This window comes from Solanum verrucosum, unplaced genomic scaffold, assembly GCF_900185275.1.
Source record: "Solanum verrucosum unplaced genomic scaffold, falcon-dt-bn FXZP01000239.1, whole genome shotgun sequence".
Classification (NCBI taxonomy): domain Eukaryota; kingdom Viridiplantae; phylum Streptophyta; class Magnoliopsida; order Solanales; family Solanaceae; genus Solanum; species Solanum verrucosum.
In genome coordinates this window covers 1,135,196-1,149,127 of record NW_026020009.1, presented here as the reverse complement: position 1 = coordinate 1,149,127, position 13,932 = coordinate 1,135,196, and the positions used below count along the sequence as shown (strand labels likewise).

Below are 13,932 nucleotides of genomic sequence, written 5' to 3'. Positions count from 1 at the left end.
ACTGAACTAACTTCCAAAACATGCATAATACGCTAAAAATGCAAGTACAAACTGAAGGAACATGATACTAAGACTGATTTCACGCATGAATGACTGAAAAACTGAAGTGGAACTATTACCTCAAGCTGGAGTGGATTCGGAAGGAAAGAAGTGAGGATACTTGAACTTCATGGCTTCTTCTGCTTCCCAAGTAGTTCCCTCTACGGACTGACCTCTCCACCAAACCTTTACTAAAGAGACTTCTTTGTTTCTCAACCTTCTAACCTGATGATCAATAATCTCAACTGGTACATCCTCATAAGAAAGGCCATCAGTCACAGCCACACTCTCTAATAGCACTACGTATGCTGGATCATTCACACACCTCTTCAATAGTGAAATGTGAAAGACTGGATGCACTGCTGCTAAATCTACTGGAAACTCTTATTCATAAGCCACTTTACCAATCCTTTTGAAGATTCGGTAAGGGCTTACATATCAGGGACTAAGTTTCCCTTTTTTCCCAAATCTCATCACCCCCTTCATAGGTGACACTTTCAAGAAAACCCAATCATTAACCTTGAACTCTAGTTCCCTTCTCCTTACGTCTGCATAAGAATTATGGAGATTCTAGACTGTCTTAAGTCTATCCCTAATGAGTTGCACTTTCTCCATAGCATAAAGGACTTAATCTAGCCCTATCAAGGCTGCTTCACCTACTTCAAACCAACCAACATGAGATCTACATCTGTGCCCATACAATGCCTCATAATAGGCCATGTTAATGCTAGAATAGTATTTATTATTGTAGGCAAACTCTATAATAGGAAGGTTATCATCCCAACTACCCTTGAAGTCAATCACACAAGCTCTCAACATTTCCTCTAAGGTATGAATGGTACGCTCTGCCTAACCATCCGTTTGCGGGTGAAATGTTGTGCTAAGGTTAACCTAAGTACCAAGACCCTTCTAAAATGACTTCCAGAAATAAGAGGTAAACTGAGGACCTCTATCTGAGATGATAGGCAAAGGAACCCAATGCAACCTAACTATCTCATTAATGAAATGTTTGGCGTAGTCCTCCACCGAATTTGTAGTCTTGACCGCCAAAAAGCGAGAAGACTTGGTAACTCTGTCAACTAAGACCCAAATAGAGTCATGTTGTCTCCGAGTACGAGGTAAACCTGCGACGAAGTCTATGTTGATTACTTCCCACTTCCAAGTAGGAATGTCAATCTTTTGAGTCATACCTCATGGTTTCTAATGTTCTACCTTAACTTGTTTGCAATTAGGGCACTTAGCCACAAAATTTGCTATATCTCTTTTCATACCATTCCACCAATAGAGTTCCCGCAGATCACGGCACATCTTAGTGGCTCCTAGATAAATAGAGTATCTGCAGTTATGGGCTTCTGCAAGAATCTGCTATGTCAACTCGCCCATATTAGGAACACATAGTTGACCCAGATAGGGAAGCATACAATCTCCCCCTTGGGAGAAAACCTCAATTCTCTGTTGATGGACTGCACCTTTGAGCTTGAGCAATATCAGTTCATTGTTTTGCTTTTCCTTAACCTCCACTACCAATGAAGATTCTGATCCATTTTGAACTGTCACACCACCATCTGATATGCTCATAAGACGAACTCCTAAACGAGCAAGCCTGTGAAGGCGATCTACCACACTACCCATAGATAGTCTGCTAAGGCGATCTGCTACTACATTTGCCTTACCGGGAAGGTAATGCACACTTATGTCATAATCCTTGAGGAACTCAAGCCATCTTCTTTGCCGAAGATTCAACTCTTTCTGGGTGAACACATAATGGATGCTCTTATGATCTATGAACACATCTACATGAACACCATACCAGAACTGTCTCAAAATCATGAGTGCAAACACCACTGCTGCAAGCTCGAGGTCATAAGTTGAATAGTTTTTCTCATGCACCTTAAGTTGTCTGAAAGCATAAGCTATAACCTTACCTCGCTGCATTAGAACACAACCTAGGCTGACTCTGAATGCATCATAATAAATCACATAACCGTCTGAACCCTCTGGTATAGTCAAAACAGGATATGTTGTCAACTTAGCTTTCAATTCTGTGAAGCTTTTCTCACAATCATCTGACCACTAAAACTTGACCATCTTCTGAGTCAACCTAGTCATTAGTGAGGAAATGGATGAAAATCCTTCCATGAACCTTCTGTAATAAACCGCTAGACCCAAGAAACTTCTGATATATGCAGGAGAGGTAGGTTTGTTCCATTGTTTCACTGCTTCTATTTTCTAGTAATACACCCGGATCCCTTCGTTGGATACTATATGCCCAAGGAAAGCAGCTAATTGGAACCAAAATTTGCACCTGTTAAATTTGGCGAATAACTGGTGATCTTTGAGAGTTTACAGAACAACTCTTAAATGACTCGCATGTTCTTCCTCATTCCTAGAGTAAATGAGGATATCATCAATAAATACGATAAAGATCAAGTCCAAATACTACTTGAACACTCTATTCATCAAATCCATGAAAGTTATAGGAGCATTGGTTAGTCCAAATGACATACCTACAAATTCATAATGACCATATCGAGTTCTGAAGGCTATCTTCGGAATGTCACTATCTCTGACTTTGAGCTCATGATAACCCAATCTGAGGTCTATCTTTGAGAAATGACTAGCACCAAGAAGTTGGTCAAACAAGTCATCAATCCTGGGGATGGGATACTTAATGTTGATTGTGACCTTGTTCAACTGCCTATAGTCAATGCACATTCTGAGAGAATCATCTTTCTTCTTCACGAACAACATTGATGTACCCCATGGCGAAATACTAGGTGTGATGAAGCCCTTATTTCGAAGGTCTTTCAACTGCTCTTTCAATTCCTTAATCTTAGATGAAGCCATTATGTAAGGAGGAATAGAGATAGGCTTGGTATCTAGAAGGAGATGAATTCCAAAGTCAATTTCCCTATCGGGAGGAACTCTGGGAAGATCTTCTAGAAACTCGTTAACCACTGGAATTGACTCAAGAGTTCGGGTTTCGGAGCATGAATCCTTAACCCGAACTAGATGATAGAGATAACCCTTAGAGATCATCTTTCTGCCCTTAAGGTAAGAAATGAATCGACCAATAGGCACTAAGCTACTACCCTTCCATTATGAAATTGGTTCGTCTAAAAACTGAAAAAGAACGATCCTAGTCCTACAATCGACTGAGGCATAATAGGAATGTAACCAATCCATGACTTGAATGACATTAAAGTCTACCATTTCTAGCTTTACAAGATCTACTTAGGTACTGATCTGTACACCCGTCTAGCTATTACTGGGTCACCGACTGGAGTAGAGACTGAGAAAGGTTTCGAGAGAGTTTCTGGACTAACATCAAACTTAAAGGTTTTGAGAGAGTTTCTGGACTAACATCAAACTTAACTACTATATAAGAAGTAACAAAGGAAAGAGTAGCCTCGGGATCTAACACAACATAAACATCGAGATCAAAGACTCGTCACGTACCACTGACTACATCATGATCCTGGTGAGCTTGGAGAGCATAGAGCTTGTTTTGGCACTGTCCGCCACCTGTACCAGAATAGTTACCATGCTGAGTTGGGAGACTTGTTGGTGCCGCTGAAGTTGTGGACTGAGCGCTACCATTTCCTCCTTGATCATATCTAGAAGGACAATCCATCAACCTGTGACCAGACTTCCCTGCAAGGCTCTCGCCCGAATGGTTCTTACCACACTTAGGGCAAGTTGGGTAGGTTTTGGTACCTATAACACTTCCCTGAGACATAGAGCCTGATGCCCTCCTTTTTTTATCTTGTCTGAACATGGAGGATGGAACACTAGGCGATGAAGGTACTGTAGTTGAAAATTCTTGCTGACCTTGCAAGCTATTTCCACCACCCAATTTCTGCTGAGAATAGTCATAGTTTCCATTCCTAGCCTTCTTATTCTCCTTAGACCTTTATCTAAGCTTATCACCCTCAACCTGTTGAGCATGAGTCATAAGCCTAGAGATACTTATATTTTCTAGCAACATAGAATTTCTACACTCTGTCTTCACCAAGTCGACACTCCATATAGAACTTTATTCATCTGAACCCTGGAATCAACAACCATGTGAGGAATATACCTGGAGAGTTGGGTAAAATTGAGTCCATACTCTTGGACTGTCATGCTTCCTTGTATTAAGTTCATAAATTCCTGAGTTTTTGCCTCCCTTAGCTCTCTTGGGAAAAACCTGTCCCGAAAGGTCTCACTAAAGCAATCCCAAATGATAGGAGTTGCATATGTACCATTGTTCTCTTTCCACTGAGTATACCATATATGAGCCACATCCTTAAGTTGGTAAGATACTAACTCAAACTGATGATTCGCAGTTACCTGTATTACTTCCAAGATCTTCTGAACCTCATCATTGATGTTTTGGGGATCTTCTCGAGCATGCGATCCTAAGAACCCTTGCGGATTCATCCTAACGAAATCCCAAACTCTAGCTACAGCTAAACCAACATTACCATTTGCCTGAACTGGTACCCATTGATTGTTCTAATTGGCCACACTCAGAGCCAACATCTGAATGGTGTTCCAGAACTCTACATTTGAAACTTCTTGATTTGGGACTGGAGGAACTGCGTTTGCGTTCCTAGCATTCACATTCTTGGCGTTAGCTCTACAAGGAGGCATGATCACTGAATCGTAGAACGTCGAGTTAGAATGAAATTAGATCATACCTTACACACGATAAGTGTAACAAGAAACTGAAGATTTTTTCTAAAACACTTTGTAGCCTCTCTCTCATTAGATGAGGTGCACTTCACACCCATGAAAAGGACTATACTTAGTGTAGCTTTTCAGACATCCTAGGACTCTTAAACCTAGTGCTCTGATAACATGTTTGTCACACCCCGAGCTACCCCCGAGATGCGGACATGAGACCTAGGATCACAAGTTACCCCAAGCTAACCCTGCTGGCATAATCATGAGCTTACTAAAGATAAACTGAGAAATAAAACTGATGCGGAAGCTAATCATAAATAAATCTGAAATGATGGGGGATACCCATATACTAGAACTGAATATCAAATCTGAAAGTTTAATACAAAAGAAACATCAAACTCAAATACTAAACTGAATCTAACTATGTCTGAAAATAGCCTCTAACTAACTAGAAGTGTTGGGACATGCCCCAGCTAAGTCTAGCAAAACTGAAACTAAAAGATTGAAATAATGAAAAGATAACATGGCTATTGTCTTAAGAAGAATGAGGTCTTACCACTGATGCTGCTGAACTGGAGATCGGAAACAGATCTATGTGTGATCTGACTTTCGAGGACCTGAACCTACATCATGAGAAGATGTAGCTCACTGTATGCATCAGTACTTGAAAGGTACTGAGCATGCAGAATAGATTAAAGCTGAAATAAACATATAACTGAACAAGGAATAACGCAAAAGTATAATCCGAACATGATATTGATACTGAATATTGTGCTAACTGAATGCAATGACCAAATTTAGACATTCTGATGTTGAATACTGATTATACTGAAATGTGGTCAATGCAATGGAGTCTTACTGAACTGTGGGAGCTACTAATAACCGATAATAAAACCACATGAGTTAAATATGGTCTGATGTATATGCCCCATCGAGAGGATGCAATACACCTGGCCAAAGGTGTAGAGGCATGCTGGCGTGATCACTTAAATGATGCCCATAGAGGGGACTTACAACCTACGTGGCTCGTAGTTCTAGGACTTCATGGGAGACTAGCCCTAGTCCAACTTGATATTATACTACTCCCAATAGATTAAATGATTAACACATTATGATTGAATTATGTAATATATTGGATAGCTCAAAACTGGCATGCAAACTGAGAATGCACATTACTATACTGATAATGACACATTCAAGACTGAGGCATGTATATCTGAAATAGTGAAATATCTGACCTAGCATCTGTAATTCAAAAACTAAAGAAATAAATAACTAGGGTTTTAAAATTTATGCTAGAAACCAAGTAATAACATGATAATCTGATTTGGGACATGTAAATAGCTAATTCATCATAATCTACTAATGTTCTAGAAGCCCTAGGTTTAGTTCATAATAGGGAATCGAGAATCTAACTTAAATCTAGGGACCTAATGGGAGATAGGAACCCACTAGTGCAATCCCACATACCTCGTAACAAATTCCACGAAGAAATCTTTCAATTTTAGGGAACTGGGGTTGTTCGACCTTCTGCTTCCTTTTCATGCTCTAATTTCTAAGTTTTGATGCAAGATCTGACTTAGATAAGTTCTATTTATGTTTCTATGTTAAAACTAATCAAAACCACGTAGTTTGGGGTTAAAATGACGTAGTTTAGAGGTCCAACGAAATAGGAAAAGACTAAAAGAGCCTGACTTAAATCGGTAGACGGGCTGACCACGGCCCTTTCACGGACCGTGAAAGGGACCATGGACTTAGAAGGCCCTCGTGGTCCTCACTTGGTCATGTGGTTCTGAAAGCTTGGTCCACGAGCCACTACCATGGCCCGCGTGGAGGACCACGGACCATGAAGATCCCCGTTGTTTTCACTTGGGCTGAAGTCTGGAGGCTCAGGGCTTAGGGCTTACTGGTTAGGCTTCATGGACGCTCCCAAAGGACCACGGACTGTGAAGGTCCTCGTGGTCTTCACTTGGGCGTGGGTGTCTAAGGTGCTGGCTAGGGAGGCTGTTGGTTCTATACGACGGACACCACCACTGCCCGTTGTCAAGACCATGGTCCGTGAAGGCGTCCGTGGTCTGACACCTGGTCCTAGTGGAGTTTGACTCCAGACCATGAGCAGGTCTATGGACCATGGATCCTATCAAGGTCCGTGAACCCTTCCATGGTTCACTGCTTCAGGTGACTTTCTTCAATTCTTTTCTAGGTCTGCTTTTCGAGGTGGTACATCTACTTATTTCAACAACAAGGAAAAGGTACACCTCTTTCCCCCTTTTTCTTTAATGAATATTGTTGGTTTTCCTTTCAATCTGAAGTGTTGCTATTTATATTTGCAAACCTTACTTATCAGAGGTGCATTTTTTGCTAGATTTGTTGGATTAATATGTTTTTAAATGTTTTCTTTGCTATAAATTAGCTTCTTCTACTTAAAGTTTAATTTTTATTTAGTTAATTTGTTAGTGTTTATCCTTGCCTGGTGTTTCGAAGGTCCACCGCCTTCCACATCTTCTATTCCAAAAATGTAAATCCACTGCCTTCCACATCATCAATTCCAAAAATCATACTCTTATGATCAAGAGAGGTGTAATCTTTCCAAGAACAAGGAAAAGGTACACCCCATTTTCTTTCATGAATATTGTGGGTTTTCCTTTCAATCCGAACTATTGCAATTAAGATTTCCAAATCTTCCTTACCGAAAGTTCGTTTTTTGCTGGGTTTGTTGGATTTATATTTTTTCAATGTTCTCTTTGCTATAAATTATCACCTTCTACTTAAAGTTAATTTTTGTTTAGTTGATTTTTTACTGTTTGTGCTTGCCGCGTGTTTTGAAGGTCCACTACCTTCCATCTTCTATTCCAAAAACATAGATCCACCGCCGTCCACATCTTCTATTCTAGAAACCTTAGTTTTATACAAAAAGAGAAACAGTTAGAAGAACAACCCATCATAGGGTAATTATAATAAAGTACACAATTATTTATATTTTGATAAATTGAAGATCCCTAGGCTTTACTGCATTTTTAAAGAATATTAGTCATGCTTGGATTAACTATGTCGATAGTTATTTTTACTTAGGACACACTGGATTTAACAAAGTTTGATGAAACAGCTTTGCGTAGACTTTTGAGAAGTCATCTGCTTGATTTTCAAAGTACATGTCTCTGTTTTTTGGCTGATTTAGTCATCGATTGATTTTACTGTAATTAGCTTATAGGAAATACATGTCGGTGAAACCTGTAAGAGTATTCATTTGATGTAGAAGGTAAGACCTACAAGAGACCAAACACAGACGCAGCTGATTGCTTTCCAAATAGGATAGTTAAGTCTCCTATATTATTAAAGTTTATGTTTTTGTTTTAGGATGTTTGTTAGTGAAGCTTTTGTTTAATTGTTGTGTTATTTCTTTCAATTTTGTCTGGTTCATTTGGTTTTGGGTTGTAACCTGATTGTCGAGGTTCTTCACTATACCTTGTATGTTCATCCAATCGAATTCATCAAAAAACATAGAATAGCCTACTTATCTAATGATATTAATGGAACTTCCCTTCTTTATTCTCGATTTGGCAGCATTTTCCTTCTCATTTAAAGTGGCTTCCTTCCTCAAAGAAAAAGGACACCCCTCCAGATAGTTCATCTTCATTTAAGTGCAATAACTAAGCCAGATAGATCGTTGTTCCTAAGGTTTAAAGATGTCAAGTAAGAACACTCTCCTATGCTCACAAGGATACTTCCTATTAGCTTTTTATTTATAACTATCACATTTTCACCAGTTTCACACGTGAACAAGTAGTTGTTCTCTTTTCTTTTCCTACCTGGACCATCACCAACTATGTATCATTCTTAATAGGTTTTTTTCGAGTTTCACCCGCGAACAATTGGTAAGCTAATGTTATGAAAAGTTAGCAAACCTGTGATTCACTGAACACAACTTCTGAACAAGACATGATTCCTTAAATATCATGTTCCTTATCTTAAAACACAAGATACATGCTACAATCTAGAGATAGTTAGACGCTCTAATTTGATGATATTGGGGTGATCATGCTTGCAAATGATCATAATTTCTAGTGCCATATATCTAACACTTTGTGGCTCGAAGTTATCAAATGGCACTTTCTTAAGGGAAACTTTCCTTTAACTTTCTAAATCACGTGCTCTGAATATCCTGTGGTACGTACCGGTATAGGAAAAGCTAATTGATGAGTTCAACAAAGATATGATGCAAGCTTTTGAAATGTCTGATCTTGGTCTTATGACATATTTCCTTGGAATGGACATTACACAAGGAAAATATGTGTTTTTCGTTCCCCAGAAAAAGTACGCAAGGAAATTCTCAAGAAATTCGAAATGGAAAATTGCAAAGAGATTAGTACACCCATGAACCAAAAAGAGAAACAAAGTAAACATGATGGAGCCGAAAAGGGGGATGAGACATACTTCAGAAGTTTCATTAGGTGTTTAATGTATCTTAGAGCAACAAGACCCGATATATTGTATGTTGTAACTGTTTTATCATGGTTCATGCATTGTCCTAGTCAAGGTCATTTGTAGGCATCCAAAAGAATTGTGCGATACATCAAAGGAATCATCACCTATGGAGTCAAGTTTCAGAAGAGTCAACCTGTGAATCTTTGTGGGTATTCCGACATTGATTGGGGTGGTCCCGAGGATGATGCAAAAAGTACGTCAGGGTACTGTTTTAGTCTTGGTTCTGGAATTTTCTCATGGGGTTGTAAGAAACAAGATATTGTAGCTCAATCTACTACCGAAGATGAGTTTGTGGAAGCTTCAGCAGCAGTAAATCAAGCATTGTGGCTGAAGAAAATTCTGGTTGATTTGCATATGTAACCAACTGGAAGCATCAAAGTGTTCGTGGACAATGAGGCAGCAATAGCTATATCTCACAATCTTGTGTTTCATGGAAGAACTATGCACTTCAAAATCAAGTTTTGTTTCTTGAGAGAAGTGCAAAAAGATGGAGATATAACTCTTGTCTACTGCAAGTCGGAAGAACAATTGGATGATATATTCACTAAGCCTTTACCAGTCAGTAAGTTTCAACATCTCAGACAGAAAAATTAGAGTTTTAAGTTTCCAAAGCAACGAGGAGTGTTAGGAATTTGCTTTATCAACTGCAATTAATTTTACTTTTACTTCTTTATATTAGATAAAACTTAGTCAATTAGTTGTTAGCCATCTATTCCTATTATTTAGGAGTAAGTTAGTGAATTAGGAATGTGCTAGTCGTGGGTTTACTGCTTTCTTCTTTCTATTTTTTATTCTAGTCTTAAAAATGTAATTTGAAGACATCAATAAAAAATTTCTTCTACCGATATTCCTCTTGACTTCTCTGCTCTCTATTAGCTCATACTTATGAAATTTACCAACAAACCCTTTGAATCTTTCAACTTTACTATTATTGTTCTTATTTTTCTGACTTCTATAACTGGTATTGTTATTGCTATGACGTCTAATTTTTTATCGTCTCAATGATTTTATTTTATAAGAAATGGATTAGCATTTCTATGCATTTGTTCTAAGTTTTTGCCTTCTTGTAGAAAAAAATGGAATACGATGGAAAATATTTGTTGTATTTCTGATCATGCTCTGTACAAGAATTTATAATCAAAGCTCAGAGAAGAAAACCAATCATATAATTACAGTTGTCCTATTTCTATTGGCTACCTTGTAACAAACATTTCCAAATTGTGGAGAAGATAACTACTACATTACTGCTGAACATATCCTAGTTTCCAACGTGTTTAAGGGCTGCTCACAATAAACGGCACACTAACAACTAAATGATTCTTTGCCTCAGTTAGGGCCCATTTATGGGTAACACTCCTACCAAAGATTTTTCTATACCCAAAGCTAGATCCAGAAACTTCTTGCTAAGAGAAAAGCAGTACCATCAACTGGACCACATTCTTTATTGGTCCCATCGAGTTGGAATGCCTGAAATGGATGTGTGGTAACAGGTAAAACCCGAAGGTTGATTCCATCCTTGTAGATGGAGATGCAAACTAGCTCTCCTTTTTACGAGCACAAACCAAAGGTTAAGGAATGATCAAGTATTTTTTGTTCTAATTAATGGCTGGCACATAATTTAATTTTTAAAAAAAGTTATCTTCATTAAAACAAAAAAAACAAATGTCAACAAAAATTAGAGCAACAAATTAGGAATAGAAAACATTATGACTAATTGGTCCGAAAGAAATAATTGCACTTGTTGGTAAAGCTAACAAATGCTTCATTAGCACAAACATTATGACAAATTGGTCCAAGTGCTCACACTCATCTCCAAATCCCTAATTCTTCTAATGGCACAAACAATAACCACTGCTAGTTGGTACTAGGACCTACATGATGAAACAGATTAAGATTGTAGCATGAGTATAAAAAATGGGTAATTTGTAGACATCACGTGTCTACTGAGCAAGAAACGTAAAAAAAATATGAAAAGATAAAATCTAGAAATAGACAGATGTCAAACCGGATATGAAAGAAAGCATACGAGCATACCGAAAGTAAATCTAACTACACCTAAGCTAAACCTAACTGACCCCTATAAGCCTATAACATACACTCATAAACGTGTTTAAATGAAAATTAAATAGACCCTGTAAGCCCGACATGTATAAAGAGTAACTAAGTCTACAATAGAGAAATGCAAAACAAATCCAAATCTAAGAAACAAAATTTAGGCTCCCAACCCAAGGAACCACAATATCTTATAATCCAGTCAACTTCCAACCCAACTAGCAAGAGTGATAATCAATCTAGGTCACCAGCCATCTGGTCCACTCCCAGCCCAACTAGCAAGATTGACATGTGGGCATGTCGACTCCAAAAAGGGTCTAAAAATATCAAAGTCTCCTATCTAGACAGACCACTTCAAAGCCATCCAATTAGAAAGAGAGACTGACTCCCAAAAGGATGTCGAATATGAGATCAATCAATACTAAGCCACCGTGGATCAACATCCCCTCACAAGGAATCACAAGAAGTATCCAACCTGAATAACCCTAATCCCAAGTCACCCAAGAAAGAACAAAACCAATGGTAACACATCAGAGGTCAAAACATATATGAAAGAAAGCATACGAGCATATTGAAAGTATATCTAAATCCATCTAGGCTAAACCTAACTCGACCCCTATAAGCCTAGAATGTACACTCATGCATATGTTAAAGTGAAACTCAAACAGACCCCCATAAGCCTAACATGTATAAAGAGTAAATAAGTCTATAAGAGAGAGGCACCACAAATCCAGACCCAAGAAACAAAAGTCAGGCTCCCAACCCAATTAACCACAATATCTAATAATCCAGTCAACTTTCAGCCCAGCTAGCAACAGTGATAATCAATCTAGGGCGCCCAACTAGCAAGTCCACTCCAAAGAAGGCTAATTCCATCCTTGTAGATAGAGATGCAAACTAGCTCTTCTTTTTACGAGCACAAACCATAGGTTAAGGGACGATCAACTATTTTTTGTTCTAATTAATGGCTGGCACATAATTTAATTTCATAACAATTTATCCTCATTAAAACAAAAAAAATGTCAACAAAAATAAGAGCAATGAACTAAGAATAGAAAACATTATGACTAATTGTTCCGAAGGAAATAATTGCACTTGTTGGAAAAGCTAACAAATGCTTCATTAGATTCGAGGTATTCGTAGAACAACTGTTGCAATTGTTATGCTCTGGTACTATAACAAGTTTCTCGGTATTTATTGCATGCTCAAGTAAGAACTTTAAGAATTGATGGAGCTTTATTGCGTCAAAACTACGCGTACGACTACAAAATTGCATAACCTTGATATTCTTCAAATTCTGTAAGGTAACTTTGAATATGTTTTGTTCAAATGAGAGGGGCTTTTCTTCTAGCAAATCAATGTTTTCACCCTAAAAAAAGCATGGTTCTACAAATACATAACAAAGACGAATCAGGTTAGGTGGTAAGCTTCACAACGATATTAATGAAATTGAAGTAGTTGAGGCTGTAAGGGATCAATTTACAGTTGATATAAAGATATTGTGAATTGAAAACATACTGGCATATCAAGAAATATCATTAGATTTTCCAAATTACGAGTTGATCTTAAGAGGTTGTCTAGGGGAAGGAATGTTTTGAAATATAAGAACTTATTTTCAACCATCTGCATTCCAACAACAGTAAGGATATGTCTTCCTCTTCCAACATCAAACTGGAAATCACCTGAACAGAATAATAAGGAAGAAAAAAGGTACGTACATTAATTTACAGGGCTTACAAACTAAACCTGTGGTGATTTCCCATTCTTGTAATACCTTATAGCTTAGACCAATAAAAGGAACTAATATTTAACCTCACGTACTAAATTAAAACTATATGAGTTAATTAAAAGGAAGTGAATCAATAGATAATTAATCAGGTTAATTGTGAAAAATGATGACCCCCATCGTACAATCTATTTGATAGGTAGAAAACACAAGCTCAATTCATAATTAACATAAAAAAAACTGGAGACATTTGGGACTGATAACTGACCACGGTAAACCAGGACGACAATATTAGCTCAATAGCACAACGAACACTTGCCAAAAGATCTTTCTCTATGTTTTCATTCACCTCATCTAATTCATCACAGTAGATATTAAGATTTACGTGGTTCAAAGATGACAAGTCCCGCAACTTAATTTTCATATGATTAAAACCCAGAAATCGTTAAATGTTCAGTATATGGAACAACAATTTCAAAGTAGTGTGTATAATCTTTGATTGAATACCAATCCCCGTCAGGATGATTGTGATGGATCAATTGCAGTCATTATTAATCATTACACTGCACATATTCATTTTCTTAACGGATAATAAACTGCCTCTCCTTAACTGCTCTACCATTAAAAATTTTAGTCTAAACTTTATGTTGTGAATAAGAAAGTGGAGGATTTACGCCTGAATATATGTTATAGAAATGCTTATCCGACTCGGCATCATGACCAACCCTATAACTTGCAAGAAGTTCTCTATAGTAGTTCATCGATTATAAAACTCAACTGCAATAATTGGAGAACATTAAAAGAATGCTTACTAAATTGGACATCTATGAAGAGTTTAACACTGTAAACTTTGTTAATTCGGGATGAACACTTTAAACAAATAATGTCAAATTGTCCTTAATTGGAATCTTTGAATATATATGGATTTTGTGGTTTTAATATACGGATTTTGTGCAAACGAT

General features: G+C 37.6%; 1 non-coding gene and 2 pseudogenes across 1 annotated transcript; all 3 read right to left on the bottom strand.

The window, feature by feature from the left end:
- Positions 1-10,624: 10,624 nt before the first annotated feature.
- On the bottom strand, positions 10,625-10,750 carry LOC125819844 (U6atac minor spliceosomal RNA). Its single transcript, XR_007442491.1, has one exon. It is a non-coding gene; the product is annotated as a U6atac minor spliceosomal RNA (small nuclear RNA).
- Positions 10,751-12,102: 1,352 nt separating this feature from the next.
- On the bottom strand, positions 12,103-12,164 carry LOC125819862 (U6atac minor spliceosomal RNA; annotated as a pseudogene).
- A 125-nt stretch (positions 12,165-12,289) lies between these two features.
- On the bottom strand, positions 12,290-13,394 carry LOC125819814 (uncharacterized; annotated as a pseudogene).
- Positions 13,395-13,932: the final 538 nt, after the last annotated feature.